Raw genomic sequence first — 15,604 nt, 5'->3', positions numbered from 1 at the left:
TTTCTTACCAACATAGTAGGTTTGACATCAGTGACAAAAAAATGATTGAAAACACTTCTTACCACAATTCTCTAACTCAAATAATCTTTTCAATCATATGTCAACACTTTAGTATTTATTTTTCCTTTTTTGATGATTTATACCCTCTTTATATCCCAACATTATCATAGAATTGAACTCCTTTTACTTCTTCTATTTGAAATCTCAAGGCACTTGTTCTGAAAATGCACATGCAATACCATGGTAATTGTTTTTGTGATATGGATGATGAGGATGCCATGATGACCTACACAAAAGATAAACATCAATATACTAGTGTTAGGAGTTTAAAAATGATGCTAGCTAACCAGACTCCTAAACCCAAACTACAAAAACTCCACTCCTTGAGGTGCCTTGAAAGATACCCTATTTTGAGGAATGAGCCTTTGTGAGCGTAAAAAGTGGGTTCCCCATTTCTAAAGTCAAAAATGAACATGTGTTGGTGAACCACAACAAATAGCCCTAACTAAAACAAGAAATGACAAAGGCATTTCTTTATCAACAAACCAATATCAAGTTTGCAACTTTGTTCCAGAGGTCACTAGTATCTTTTGAGAACTTTAATCAAGAAACTTAAACTTTTCAATTTTCATGCTCAGTTTATGCTAAATGTCTTAATTCCCTTGATTCTTCTAAATGCCAACCAACATGAGTGTGTAGAAACATAGAAATAGTCTTTAGTTGACTAGTGAGAGTTTGAGAAATCCCCATCAACAAATTTCTAATCACTATACGACTAGATGTGAAAACCATTCAGAGGGCTCTTAATGAGTCATCAATTACTTCTCTTTCATATTTTTGGAGATCCATTTGTAAACTTCATGGAGCTCATGCATTTCCTCTTGATTCTTCTTTGAAACTTTTGTTTGTTTGAAGTGATTTAATGATTATATTGTGGTAACTCCAATTGATCACCTTATTTTGGTTCATACCAAGTTTTGGAATCCTATTTGATGACACCATTTTTCATTTTTTTTTGCTCTTGACAATGATTAGACTGTGTGGTCAATATTTTGGTGTTCCTTTCTTATGAACCTTTTCTAATCTAATGACTCATTTGTTCCTCTTTTAATGAACTTTCAAAAACTCACATGCCAACAAGTGATTTTGATAAGCCCTTGGGGAAATCGTCTATTCAAATCAAAAAAAATTAGACTATCCCTTAGGCACTGTCCACCTAGGTTGAAAGAAACCTAGATGACCAATTCTTTAAATTTGTAAGTGTTGAGAGCGATCAATCTAGAATTTGATTTTAAGGTTAAAAGTCCTCTTTACCTACAAGCAACATCTATATTTATTTTATACAAGAACAAAGCTATCCAATTTTTTTGACAAAGAAACACCTCTTCCAAAAATCAAGACCAGTCGGGGTGGACTACATGTTGGGAGCAGCCTCGACAAAATACAATGACTCCCTAACTCAAAGGCTCAAAAAGAAGTAAAATGATGCAAAAACTCAAACAAAATAGACTTGACACAAATAAAACTAATACCTAACTAAAAAAGACTAAAAAGACTAAAAACCAAAAAACCCATACACAAAAAATCCTAAATAATAAGAATGTGGGGTGGTTGTTAGTAGATTTATAACTATGTGCAGTAGTAATGAACTCCTCCATTTAGTTATAAAAAATGTTGACTTGTCTTTGTATTCAGAAAAATAAAATTTGGACAATCTTGGTTCAAGTTCCAGGCACAAATCACACAAAATTAGAAGTTGTGGTAACTCTTCATGGCCATGATTAATCCACAAACAAGTTCTTTTACCTTTAGCATCATATTCAAATTTAAAATCATCAAACTAAGGGAGATAATGGAAAGATATCACCTAATCTAGAGAGTCCCCCACTATATGGGTACACTCACACATTATAATTTCCACTTTGGGTGGTCTTATCTCATGGTACACAACTCTAGTCACACATTGAAATAGTAGCATTGATGATGTAATATAGCTATCAAAATAAGACCCAAAATATAGAACATTGTGTTTACGGTCCTTATTATCACCATCATTAGCCTTAAACAATGAATTGTCACCGTTAAGATCCTTGGGACTAGAAAACTCAACCATACATCTTCATTTCAAATTATAGGATTCATAATATCATTCATCAAGGTGTTTTCTCCCTCACATCCCAAAGAAGCATGTTCAAAATCATACTTAACCTCCATTGTGATCTCCCAAGCTAACAAGAAATCTGGATAATTTTCTTCTAAATGGAACTGAAATGGATGGATTCTACATGACTTGATTATTGCATGGTCTAATATATGTGTAGGATATCCACAAATAAACATTTCCTTAGTCAAGTTTGAGACCAAATTAAGAACTCTATCCATCTCTTCTAATGACATATATTGTTTTGAGGGAGATATCTTATCATTATCCAATGGGGGGTCAATATCATAGTAGAAAGTATTAGTATCTTCTTCTTGATGACTTCTTGATTCAAAAATCTCACCAACCTTAGGATCTTCTGCATTTCCATCTTTTTTTGCAATTTTGAGAATTTTTGAAACTCTGTGGAGTTTTGGAACTTCAAAATTTTTGGTGTCCTTAAAGTTTCTTGGGATATCCATGCTTATTGCAACATCAAAACATGAAACAATTTCCATACTTCTAACAATTTCAACAGATTAATCTATCTATAGTAACACATTAGATATTGCATCTTGGCAACTAGCATATTTCAACTCTAAATGAATCCTTTAATGGAGGCAACAATAATTAGGAAGCAAAAGGATGTTTGGATTCTGACATTCTCCAAGAAACTTCAAATTTCTTGTTATGTTATCCATAAAACCTTTCAAAAGCTCATCCTTTACATGTAAATCCTTCTAAATTGTTAGGGTAATGTTAATTAGAGCCTCATAATGCATTGGAGTGTTACAAACTTGCATGTCTAGAGGAGTGGGTTGTAACCATAAAGATACATCATCCATTAGAGACTCTTCTCTACTTTTCAAAGTTTGTGTGTTCATATTATTTTTAAAATAAACATGTACCCTAGAATTTCCATGTTCTTCCTCTTCATTGAATGGGAACATCATTTTGTCCTCATGTCGATTTATCATATGATTCAAACACCATTTCACTAAACTACAAAGGTTGTTCCTCCATGATTTGGGTGGGGGGGGAACTGATCCAAAACATCATTGTACCCATACCATTTTCACTTGGACTCATACCTATAATACCATTATTCTTATTGTTGATGCTATCATAGGGGCCATAATTTTTTTGGGCAACAAGTTGTCTTGGATAATTGCCTTGATTTCTTGAGGAATTAAACTTTATTTTGATGAGTTCATTGGATAAAAGATACATCATCTTCTTCATGACCTTAACCTCACTAGCCATAGTGTTCTCAAGTTTAGAAGGTGGAGAAGTCTTTTTCTCAAAGAATCTAGGCTTTTGGGGCTCATATCCTGAATATGCAATTGTTTGTATTAGAGCAGCAATAACCTATTGTAGTAAAGGTATTGGATCCAACAAGGGGCATTTTATTGGGTACAATAGATTCTCCTACTAGAAATGGTGATATGGATACTATATTATTCAAAGTGAAGAAAGACACAGAATTCCCCCCACCATGTGTATCTACCCACTTTGTGAATGTAATAGCCTCTTTGAAGACTTTTCCAATGGTATCAATGTCTCTGGGTGGGAGCCTTCTTAGAAAAATAGAAGTTAATGAATCCATTATTCCCAAATAGATCTAGATGATAGCCTCTTGCTATACAATGTAAGGAAACTCCATTCTTCGATACATCTTATAGAAGCAATGATTGAACTGTAAAATAGTCTCATGGGGATCCCTCTTAATTGAGATGAACTGATGATGTAGGATAGTTGGATCAATATAGACCTTGAATTTTGCCATAAATTTTCTCTCAAAAGAGGTCCAATCCCTTATTGATGCTGGTGGAAGATTGAGGTATTAACTGAATGTCGTTTCTCCCAAAGTGTAAGGAAAAAGGTGACATACGAAGTCCATATGCTGAATATGATTTCGATTACAAATTTCCTTGAAAAAATTTATACGATCTTCTATTGTTCATGACTCTCCATAGATGAACTATGGACAAAAAAAATTAGGATTTTTGGGCAATTTGTGTAATAGGCTAGTTAGCTTCAAAGGTGAACTTTAGGCATTGAAGAAAGCCATGGATGGAGGGTTAGGTGAAATAGTAGGTGGAGGTAAGTTCAAGTGGAACTAAGGAAGATGATGAAATTTGAAATGGGAGTAGTAGAATTCTTGGTATCCCTTTATCACTGTGAGGCATATAAAAGTGATTAAGTTCTAGAAGCTTGCATTTATTCTAAAAAAGTTCACCTTCAAAAAGTGCACCTGCACACCTTCTGACAATGATAGACTTGGAAAAATTTTGAACTTCCAAAAAATGTAGAGTTTTGAAAGAGCAACTAGTTTTTGGGCAGAATGGTTTTGGGGCCCTCATTCTAGAGCCACGTCTATTGAGATTTCATTTTGCATGATGTTGAATGGAAAAAATCCTTTCAAACTCCTCTCTTGAAAATATAATTGAGGATCAACTCCAAGGTTCCAAGTAGTCTTGAAACCTACTAGAATCTTCTCAATTAAAGATAAATGTGTATGTTCATGAGGAGGCCTTTGCTGGTTCGAACCAATTTCAGATTATCTATTTGATATGTTGTTGTTTAAGAAAAGTAACCACAAAAGAGAAATATTTTTTGGTATTTGATTTTTTATGATGAATGTAATTTATTGATGCAACTATATGAATTCCTATGCTAACCAAATGTTAGAAAAGCAAACAACAGAGATAGGCTAATGATAGGATAAATCAAGTAGCTTGAAAGGTAAATTCCTAACAAACATAAACCATGGTAACAACACGTCTGTGAATTAATTAAATTGTCAAAAAGATCAGGTAGGAAACCAATGAAATTAAGAGCAACACTTCCTCAACTCCACAGATATAATTGTTAATGAGAACTCAATATAAATCAAAAGATGTTTCATGTTTCATCAGATCACAAGGCCATGGAAAGTGCACTCGTGTGAGACAAGAAGCTATGCAAGAATAATGGGTGATCCTTTCTTTAATTTGTTACGTTAGTGAAATTCATTAACATGAGACAAACACTAAAACTAAAAGGTTGCACAATCATAACAAGACAATAAAAACATTGGCTCCATTATTATGCATGAAGATGCATTCATAAAAATAACATAGACTGGAAACAATAACTACACTCAAAATGAGAGCACCAGTAACATATATTATTGCATCAAAATAACAGCCTGATGTACTTATTACATCCATATATTTATAAGAAATTTCCTCATCCCTTTTCAATTAGGAGTGAGAGCTCTTGAAATGTACGCTCATGCTAAAAACTAATAAAATAAATCTAACTATATACAAACTAACTCTCTAAATGGTGTTAAGTCTCCATTCTTGTTTTTATCAATTAATGGGTACATGAGCCTTTACATGACACAAAAGAATAAAAGAATGAGAAGATAAGGAGGAAATTGTAAGATGATCTTGGAGTCTCTAGAAGTTCTAAAAATGGGAGCTTGACCTTCTTTACATGTTTCTTGGAGTTGAACTACCGTCAAAATGTGTTTTTGGTGCATGAAATGCTCTAAAATAGCAACTGGTAATTAACTGTTGGTGCACTACTTCTTCTTCAAAAGAATTGGTGCACCTCTGAGAAAAGCGCACCTTGGAAAAAAATCACCTTTAAAAAGTGCACATGCACACCTATGCACCTTGGTAACAAGGCACAAAAATCCAACAATCCTTCTAAGTGTTAATTTTCCAAATCGAAAAATTTTCTAACTCCACAATTTTCTAGAGTGAGAATTCTCTTAACTCCACAATTTTCCAAAGTGAGAATTTTTTCTAACTCCACAATTTTCTAGAGTTAGGATATTTCTAACTCCACAATTTTTCAGAGTTATAATTTTTCCTACTCCACAATTTTCCAAAGTGAGAATTTATCTAACTTCACAATTTTTCGAAGTTAGAATTTTTCTAACTCCACAATTTTCCAGAGTGAGAATTTTTCGAACTCCACAATTTTCCAGAGTTCAAATTTTTTGAACTTCACAATTTTTTCAGAGTTGGAATTTTTCTAACTCTATAATTTTCCAAAGTTAGAATTTTTCTAACTTCACAATTGTCCAAAGTGAGAATTTTTCTAACTCCATAGTTTTCTAGACTTAAAATTTTTTGAACTCTGTAATTTTCCAAAGTTATAATTTTTCTAACTCTACAATTTTCTAGAGTTTGATTTTTTCTAACTTCACGATTTTCCAAAGTTAGAATTTTTCTAACTCCATAATTTTCTAGAGTTAGAATTTTTCTAACTTCACAATTTTTAGTTTTCATCATCTAGGTCTGGTTGACCTTCAACCAAAATGATGTCTGGATATTTCCCTTTGAACTTTTGGATGGAAAAGGTAATTTTTTGAGGAGCTAATTAATCTAAAGCTTCATACATTTCCCTCACTTCCCTATGGAAACCATTTAGTGTGACTTCTTGGGAATTCCTTGGAATTTGAAATTCATGGGTTTAAGTGTGATCATAGTTATTGCAGAAGAAAAGGAAGCCATGGTAATGTTAGGGACCTCAAGGTGTTAGAAATAGGAATTATTGAGATGGGGGATGAATCATTAATTTACAAACTTTAGTCACCAACTGGATATTATTTATTACTTTTAACCATACATAAGAAAGTAATAAAGTAATGCTAAATAGCAACAGTAACCATGCACAAACATAACTCATAACACTATATTTTGTTAACTATGAAAACCCTGGCCAAGGGAAAAACCTGATGGGGATGATACCCACTAGATAATATACTGATATATAAGTTCCTTGTTAGAGGATGGATCATGTTAGGAGTCAATGAGAAAATTCAGTTTAGAGAGTCCCTGTTAGGAGGCTTTGAATCCCTGTTAGGAGTTCTAGTATAGTAGATGCAAGATGAGCCCACCACCCAAACATGCAATTCCAATTACAAGAAGAGCTCACTGCCCAAACAAGTAATTAGTCTTCAAGTATATAGGTTCTTCCTCAGTTTGATCTTGGATCACAAAATAGCTTCTCAAAAGCTTCACATATATTTCTTTCATAGAAAGTTTGCATATCACAATACTTGCTCACTTTCACAGCTTCCTTGCACTTTCCTTCGCAAGATTTCCTTTGCATAAATACTATGTCTTTTCACAAATTGATGCAAGGTCGGCTAAGACCATAATATACTTTTCCAACTTAGATTAAACATCTAGGATGTCGCCCCTAATTGGTCAAGTAATTATTTTGTAAACAAAATAATTCCTTTCCTTTAATTATGATGTCCTATTTTACTGGTAAAACATGAATATCTCTTTTCTGTATAGTTTGTAATGATTATTGAGGTTATACACATCATCAAAAACATGTATACTATCTCCATATAAATTTGCTAGTCATAATATGACATCAGTAAAAAGTTACATATAAAACAATACATTGTTGTAAACCAAATTCATACTTGGACAATTTTCTAAGTACCACAAGCTAAGTATCTTTATTTTTGAGGTTCTCTACAAGCATGTACATCATGTGTTGCCATAAATGACAACAATTACCTATCTTCATTAGCCAATTGTCAACACAGGGGAGCTCTAGATGTTTTAGATATTGGCAACTACATAACCGTAGAGATAATTCATTCACCAAATTTTCAAATTGGACACATGTGCACCTGCATACTTTTAGGGAATTGTACAAGGTGCTCAATTCACAAAAAAAATCAAAGTTCTCAGTTTTGAAAATGGTTTCTGGGTTTTTCTCAAATAGGGCTTTAGATCATTCTTGTGTACTTATTTTGTTCTTTTTGATGATTTAGGCCTATTTTTACACCTTGCACACCTCTGAACTTTTCTCTTCAAAACTTGTAAAATTACACACATTTTCACATGCACACCTTCTAGAGTCCTTCAACTTATGCATATCTCAAAATTATAATGCATAGTTGTGAACTTGGGCACCTTTTGCAGACAATTCATTCATAAAATCTTCAAACTACACACCTACATACATGCAGGGAATTGTGCAAGGTGCTCAATCCACCAAAAAATCAAAGTTCTCAATTTTAAAAATGGTTTCTGGGTCTTTCTCACACAAGGTCTAGAAGCAGTTTAGTGTACTTATTTTTCCCTTTTTGATGATTTATACCCTTTTTATAGCCCAACATTGTCATAGACTTGAACTCCTTATACTTCTTCTATTTGAAATCCCAAGGCGCCTATTTTGAAAATGCACATGCAATACCATGGTAATTGTTTTTGTGTTATGGATGATGAGGATGCCATGATGACCTACACAAAAGATAAACATCAATATACTAGTGTTGGGGGTTAAAAAATAATGCTAGCTTACTAGACTCCTAAACCCAAACTACAAAGCTTCCACTCCTTGAGGTGCTTTGGAAGATACCCTATTATAAGGAATGAGATTTAATGAGAAAAAAAAAAGCAGTCCCTATTTCTGAAGTCAAAAATAGGGCATGTATTGTGGACCACAACATCTTTACTACTAGACATCTTTTGGATTTAGTAACAAATGCACCATCAAAGTACTCATGAAATAAGTCATACATCTTGAAAGTAACACAAATTACTCAAAATGAAACTAAGTGCAAATATTTTTAACTTTTCCTTTTAAGTATAAATAAAATACATGACTTCTTTTGTATTCTTAAGTTTATAAATGTAATGCATGTAAAAGAGAGATATAACTACCAATATCAAACATGGATGGTTCAGGTCAGGTTCACCAAAATGGTAGGGTGGGGAGGGGGAAATGGAATCAATGATAATGATAATACAAACTAGATGTGAAAGTTTAACACTTTCTCCCTAGGTCGTTCAATATAAGAGAAAGGAGGGGCTTCAAATCATAAATCTTAATAAGCCCTAGGTTAGATTAGAAAAAACACAAGTGTGATGAAGAGACACCAATTCTAAACCAAATTTTTTATCAAGGAACTACACTAGAAAGTCCTTTTTCATGCAATGTTGTTTGATTAAGTGTGTATAAGATCAAAGTAATAATGAACAAAATAATGTATGCAAGATAATCTGAGGCTCTAAATGTATTAAAAAATCCAAACATATATGTGATAATAGGTAATTATTGAAAGATATAGTGAATGATTAAGGACTCACCTTGAAATAAACTCGAAAAAGTGTCATTTTTCTCCAAGAATAGTATAAATGGGCATGTTACCAAAAATCTGAGAATGAAACAAAAGTTATAAAAACCCATAAACTAATTTTTCTATTGGGAAAAGTGTTTGGACAATGTTATGTGTGGTCACCATCTTCTTGAGGCACTGTAACTAGATCAACCTAGATTTTTTGGAAAGATCTCAAGGAGCTATTTTCATCTCCAAACTATTTATACTAATATCCTACAATTCTTATGCGAACCCAGTGTGTATGGGTGGCTATAAAGTGGTTTTTCTTAGTCAACCCCCCATTTTGGTAATTTCCAACTCCACAAATAGTCATTAAAAAAATTGTTTGTGTGTGTGTGGTGCTCACATATGAATATGCTATAGTATTCATACCAAGCCCCCAATGATAAAGTATGATAACCATCTTCATGATCCCCCTGCATCTCTATGGTTTTATATAGGGATTTCAATGCTTGATTAAAGGAAAGAAGATGAAGACTTCACTTTGCAATGAAATAACCATCTACAACCCTTAGTTTGCACCTTGCAATTAATTAATAGATTGGGGTGTCTACTCCTTCCTATGCCTTTATTCCATCATGTTAAAATAAGGCATTAGATCTCCTTTTATAGTGAATTTCTAAAATTACCTCCATGACATCTAACTACAATGACCATGAATAAATTGGAAGTGTAAAATAGGTTCAGGTCCAAAATCACTAGACCCTCTATAAATAGGTCAAATTGGTCAACCTATTATGGAATAGTTTGACCTAAGGTTGACCTATTCTTGGAATAGGTCATGGTTGATCTATTCCCCAAGAGGAAAATTTCCTAGGTTTTCTTACTTTGACATAAGGGAATACAAAAGTTGTGGGTGTGGTGTGCATCAGGATTCGATAATTCAAGACTAGATCTAAGAAATAAGGCCCAAGAAGAGGAGGATTCTTAGAAATTAGATCTTACCTCAGCCAATATGTGATAAAAAGGGAAAATAAGGAGTGATAATTAGGTCTTACCTCAATTTTCCTTAGAAGAGAAAAAAGGAAAGGGGGAAAGTGTGAGCTCCAAATGTAATCATGAAATGAAAATACACTAAAGAAGAGCTAAAAGGTCATAAAGTGAAGTTATTCCAATTTAAGATGGTATAGATATTACATTTCCATTATCAATATACAACTACTATAGGTTCATATTTGATCACTCCAAAATATTACTTAGCTAAAAATAGACTAGAGTTATTCCAATTGTTTCCCAAATCTATTATACCTCTTAATAATGTAGTATATTTACTACTTCTTTCATTACTTTATAGTAGAACTTCTACCCTACATATATACAAGATTTCTAACCATAAGTCATCTTATTCAATCATCAAATTTCAAGACAAAGGAAACATATCACAAATAGATAGGTCTAGACCCAAATCATAATAACAAATCCCAAATGAATATAGTATTTTTTTTAGAGATACAAGAGGGTTGATGAAATGCATTACAACATAGAATAGTGATCCATTACACACCTCATATCATGGATATTCATTATAAACCACATCCTGATCACTAGAACAGTAAATCCATTATAGGACAAAACCAATCTTAAGATAACTTTATCTAGAAACATCAGAACAAGATGTGAAGTGAGGAATTGGATCTCCACGATGTCTATACCATTCCATAAGGATGTTAAGAATTAAATTACACACATAAATGAGAGAGTGGGGTTAATCAGGTGTGAGAGATTAATCTTAAATCCAAACTTATTAAATTGAACTCTAATAACCAAAATGGTGAAGCATAACAAGAGAAAAACCATGCACAATGACACAATAATTTTTTGATGAGGGAAACTCTTGATCAGAGGAAAAAACTTGGTGGGGATGGAACCCAAAAGATATTGTACTAATATTAAATTTCCTAATGAAAAGATGTGACCCTATTAGAATCCATTTACAATGCATTCAATACAATACTATGTGTTAAAGGATGGATCCTTGTTAGAAGACCTTGAACCCTTGTTATAAGTTCTAACCCTATACAGATTAATAGAAAAACAACTAGACCCACTATCTAAATTACTTCAGCAAAACTATGAAGATCAATACTTTAGGATAACATATCCATTATACTAAACTAACCAATCTGACTTAATTGCTAATATAGTTCCATTGAATATCATTACCATGCACTAAACCAAACTCTCTTTTTTTTTTAAATCCATCATTTAAGTTTGCATCGACTACCCATATACATTACATATATGATGATTCCAACCAAGACAAAATCTCCCCTTTATACCCTTTCCAAATAATTGATTAGGTCATCCTGTTAGAGATTTCAAAATGTACAATTAAGTACAAAGGACCACACTAAGGTATATACACCTTCTTAATAATAATTAAAAAATTTAAATTTAGGTTCCCACACGTTACAATACAATTAACACTTTATACAATGAAGATTAACACATTATACCAATACAGTCGACTGCCAATAAAATATATTGCACATTTTACTTTAGTGACCTTTCCAAAATGATCTCTAAACTATGCTAACTTGATCATAGCATCATGACCATATATTTATCCATGACCCAAGATTTCTAACATTAATTCCGTCTCACTAATAAGATGTAGCCAATTTACCAACAAATCTTTCTATTTATATTTTTTTTACATTGGTCTGCTGCCAGTCTTTACCAAATGATCTATAACTCAGTCAATATTTAAGATAAAATTAAGTAAACATAGATGTTTCTAGACTCATTTGTCAACATGATCCTAAGCTCACATAGCTTAACCAATTTTATGCCAATAATCCTCTACAATATACATAATCTATGTATGTCATGAACTCATAAACATATGTTGTCATCAATGACAAAATTTATCATTAATACAACACATAATCTATTGGAAATATAATAAGGAAAGTAAACTCTAAGAAGGGGGTGAATCAGTACTTAAAACTCCAACCTTAAAATCATATCACACATCCATCTCACAATTCATGCATGTAAAATAAAACACCAAATTAATCATATGAAAGTAAATAAACATTCAACACATGTATGACACAAGATATTTGGTTACCAGAAACCCTCCAAGGAGAAGGTAAAACTGGGATGGGGATGACACCCACAAATCTCCACTATTATAGTAATAAAGTGTATCCAATGAAGGTTACAATGTTTGATCATGAAACATGATCTACCCTGTGAAGGTCTACCTTGTTAAAGGCTTACAATATTTTTAGATCTTACCCTATTAAAGGATTTCAACACCCTATTAGAAGTATGCCTGGTTAACGGACTTTAACTTACAATGAAGTAAGCACCCTGTTAAAGGATTTACAATAGCTTGTTAAGACTACTGTGTTAAGATATTTAACTATACTTTTTAGAATGTCTCATAAATGATCCTTTGGTTAGCACTTTGTTGCTAGATGACAAATCACCACTTTCCTTATGTGTACTTAATCCTTCCTGATCAGATGTATCTCTCTTGTCTTCTAATAAATTTCCTCTGTTCTCCTATATCTAATTTTGTAATGTATCTCAATTCACAACTCCTTATTCACATTAATGCTATATTTGTGCATGCAAACTTCTTTCTTTTCTCCTTCACTCATAAAAATTTTAGGGTTTTTCCTCCTTAAGAAGACCTGGGTGACTTAGGGTTAGGTTTGAATCAACGATTGTGATTCACCCATATTTTCACTTAATCCTTCCCTGTTTATGATTGGCTACATGAACTACATAGGAAAGATTCATCCTTATCATCTAGGATCACAAGAAAATCCTCAAGTCACCTCCAAAATGGTTTACATAATGTTTTGTGCCTATACAAAAAACTATGTCAAAATTGTATTACTTAGCACTTCAAGTCCTTGATGCTCGGCATAAACTAAAAATTCAATTTTGTAACTCAGCCTCTGAATGACTCAACATCCATTGATCACTTGGCATCTAAATAACTTGGCACTTACTATATGCTCAGTACTTGAGTTACTTGGCACTTACTAGTTACTTGACACATACTATATATTTCTCTCTTAGCATATACTATCTAACAACTTATGCTCAGCATGTATTACTTGTTTGACATGAACTAAGTAAATGACTTAATTATATTGTCACTCATATGTCAAAACTAATTTGAGATTAACATAATCAATATATCCAAGTGCGAACCAAGCCTATATTCCTAAAAATCTTCCCCTTTGGCATTGATGGAAACATATGATCAAAAATCATGAATTCCACTTGTTTTAAATTGATGATTCTGATTGACATCAATAGAACTATCTCAAGGTTAATTATTGAGTCTCTCCCTCATTAGCATCAATGAAAAAGTTTCCAATATGCCAAATATCAATCTAAAGTGCTCAACCTTTGATGAACATCACCATCAAAGTACTCACATTAGGTCACCCAATCTAAAGAAAAGAGAGATATTTTTAGAAATCAATCATAAGAGTTATTTCTCTTTAGTAATGCTAAATATGTCTCTTTAGGATGTTCTTAAAATATTTTTACTATCCTGATTGCATTTTCTATATCTTCCCTTGTATGTTTCAAGTATTGCAATCCTCTAATCATAGATTTGTACCTTATTTGCATAGCATTAGGCGATCATCCTTGTTATAAAATTTGCATCTAGTCATCATAGGTGTTCCAATACATTTACAATATTTCATACCAAATCTCACTCGTAGTTCTTTGAGATACTTAGTTTGTGATATAAAACTATCATATGTAGTTTATTTTATCTAAAATCCTAGAAAATATTTCATCTCATTAATCATGGAAATTTCAAATTCATTATTCATTGCATCAAAACAATTATTACTTGCTTCATTGTTTCCACCAAAAATGATGTTATCAAAAAAAAATTCAATGATTAACAAGCCATCAGAATTTCCCTTAAATACATGTTACTATTTAAATTTTGTTTCTTAAAACCCAAACTCAGTAAATGCTTATTTAACCTTGCATGCCATGCTCTAGATGCTTGCTTCAGTCCATACAAGAGAGATGACTTTACATCCATTTGATACATTTTCAATCTTGTTAGATTCATAAGCCAAAAAAATTCTTGCATCTTCTAGTCTTGCAACAGGAGTAAAAGTTTCTTCAAAATCTATATCTTCTTTTTTTGAATATCCTTTGCATGTTAATCTTGCTTTATTCCTAACAACTTCATCTTATTCATTGAACTTATTTTTGAATACCCACTTTGTATTGATAACATTCTTATCTTTAGGTCTAGAGACTAATTCTCATGTGTTGTTCTTCTTTATCTTCTCAAGTTATTATTTCATTACATTCACCCAAAATTCATATTTACATGCCTCATCATTATTTTTAGGTTCAAATTATAAAATAGTTAGTTCAATTATTTTTTAGAGTCACATTGGTCTTGGTTTTCATCTTTATTTGGAACCATTGGCTTTGATTCTCCTTTAGTCTAAATTTTCCTAAGTATATACCCTGTAAAGTTGTTCCCAAAGAAAAATCATTCCTTGTCTTGTGGTTGACCAAAGTCTTCTCATTTAGTTAGTTGTATACCTTTGAACCTCTTTCAAACTTTTGAACCACTTTGAACCTAGTTCAAACTAGTTCAGAATAGTTTGGCACTTCAAAAACTTTTCTTCCAAAGAAAAAGGTGGGACTCAATACAAATATTTGGCAACAGTAAACCAAATGGGATGTTTCAAACACAAAGGTGGTCTCTAAAATGTTCCCTGATGACATAAGTGGCAAAAAGGTAAATAATGATGAACAAGGCAATGATAATGGCGTGCAGCTTAGATAAAATCATTAAATGGTAAGTACCCATAAACAAGTACGCAATATAAGGTTCAGAAAACTAAGGAGGGTAACCACATGTGAAGGTCATGATGATTAGATAAGGGAAAATAAAAGAAATTATATCTATTTATGGTAATCTCCTCAAGTGGTCTTGTCGTATGGGATTTCAAGGTGAGAAAATCTTGCTAAAATCTAACCTTCCCTATTAATTCATGAGTTTTATGTATTTTTAAAAGAGGCTTATTTTTAATGTGGTCAATTCACTTTCATTTTAAAGTGTTGGCTGTGGAAGATGCAAAATAGAAGGTTTTGTTGAAAATAGATTGATACAAGTATGATAAATGTGTTTCAATCATTGTTTTGTCACTAACATCAAACCTGCTACTTGTTGGTAAGAAAATTTCTTATATGATTTAAGTACTATCATTTGTTTGATTAATGAAGACAATTTGATCAAATTAGGTAACAACAACACCTAGAGGAAAGGTTGAGTTATGATATGAAAAAGGAGTACAAGGATTAGT

This window comes from Cupressus sempervirens, chromosome 2 (assembly GCF_028749045.1).
Source record: "Cupressus sempervirens isolate cs-2001-9-10 chromosome 2, ASM2874904v1, whole genome shotgun sequence".
NCBI classification, from domain to species: Eukaryota; Viridiplantae; Streptophyta; class Pinopsida; order Cupressales; family Cupressaceae; genus Cupressus; species Cupressus sempervirens.
Note: the sequence above shows the minus strand (reverse complement) of the source record.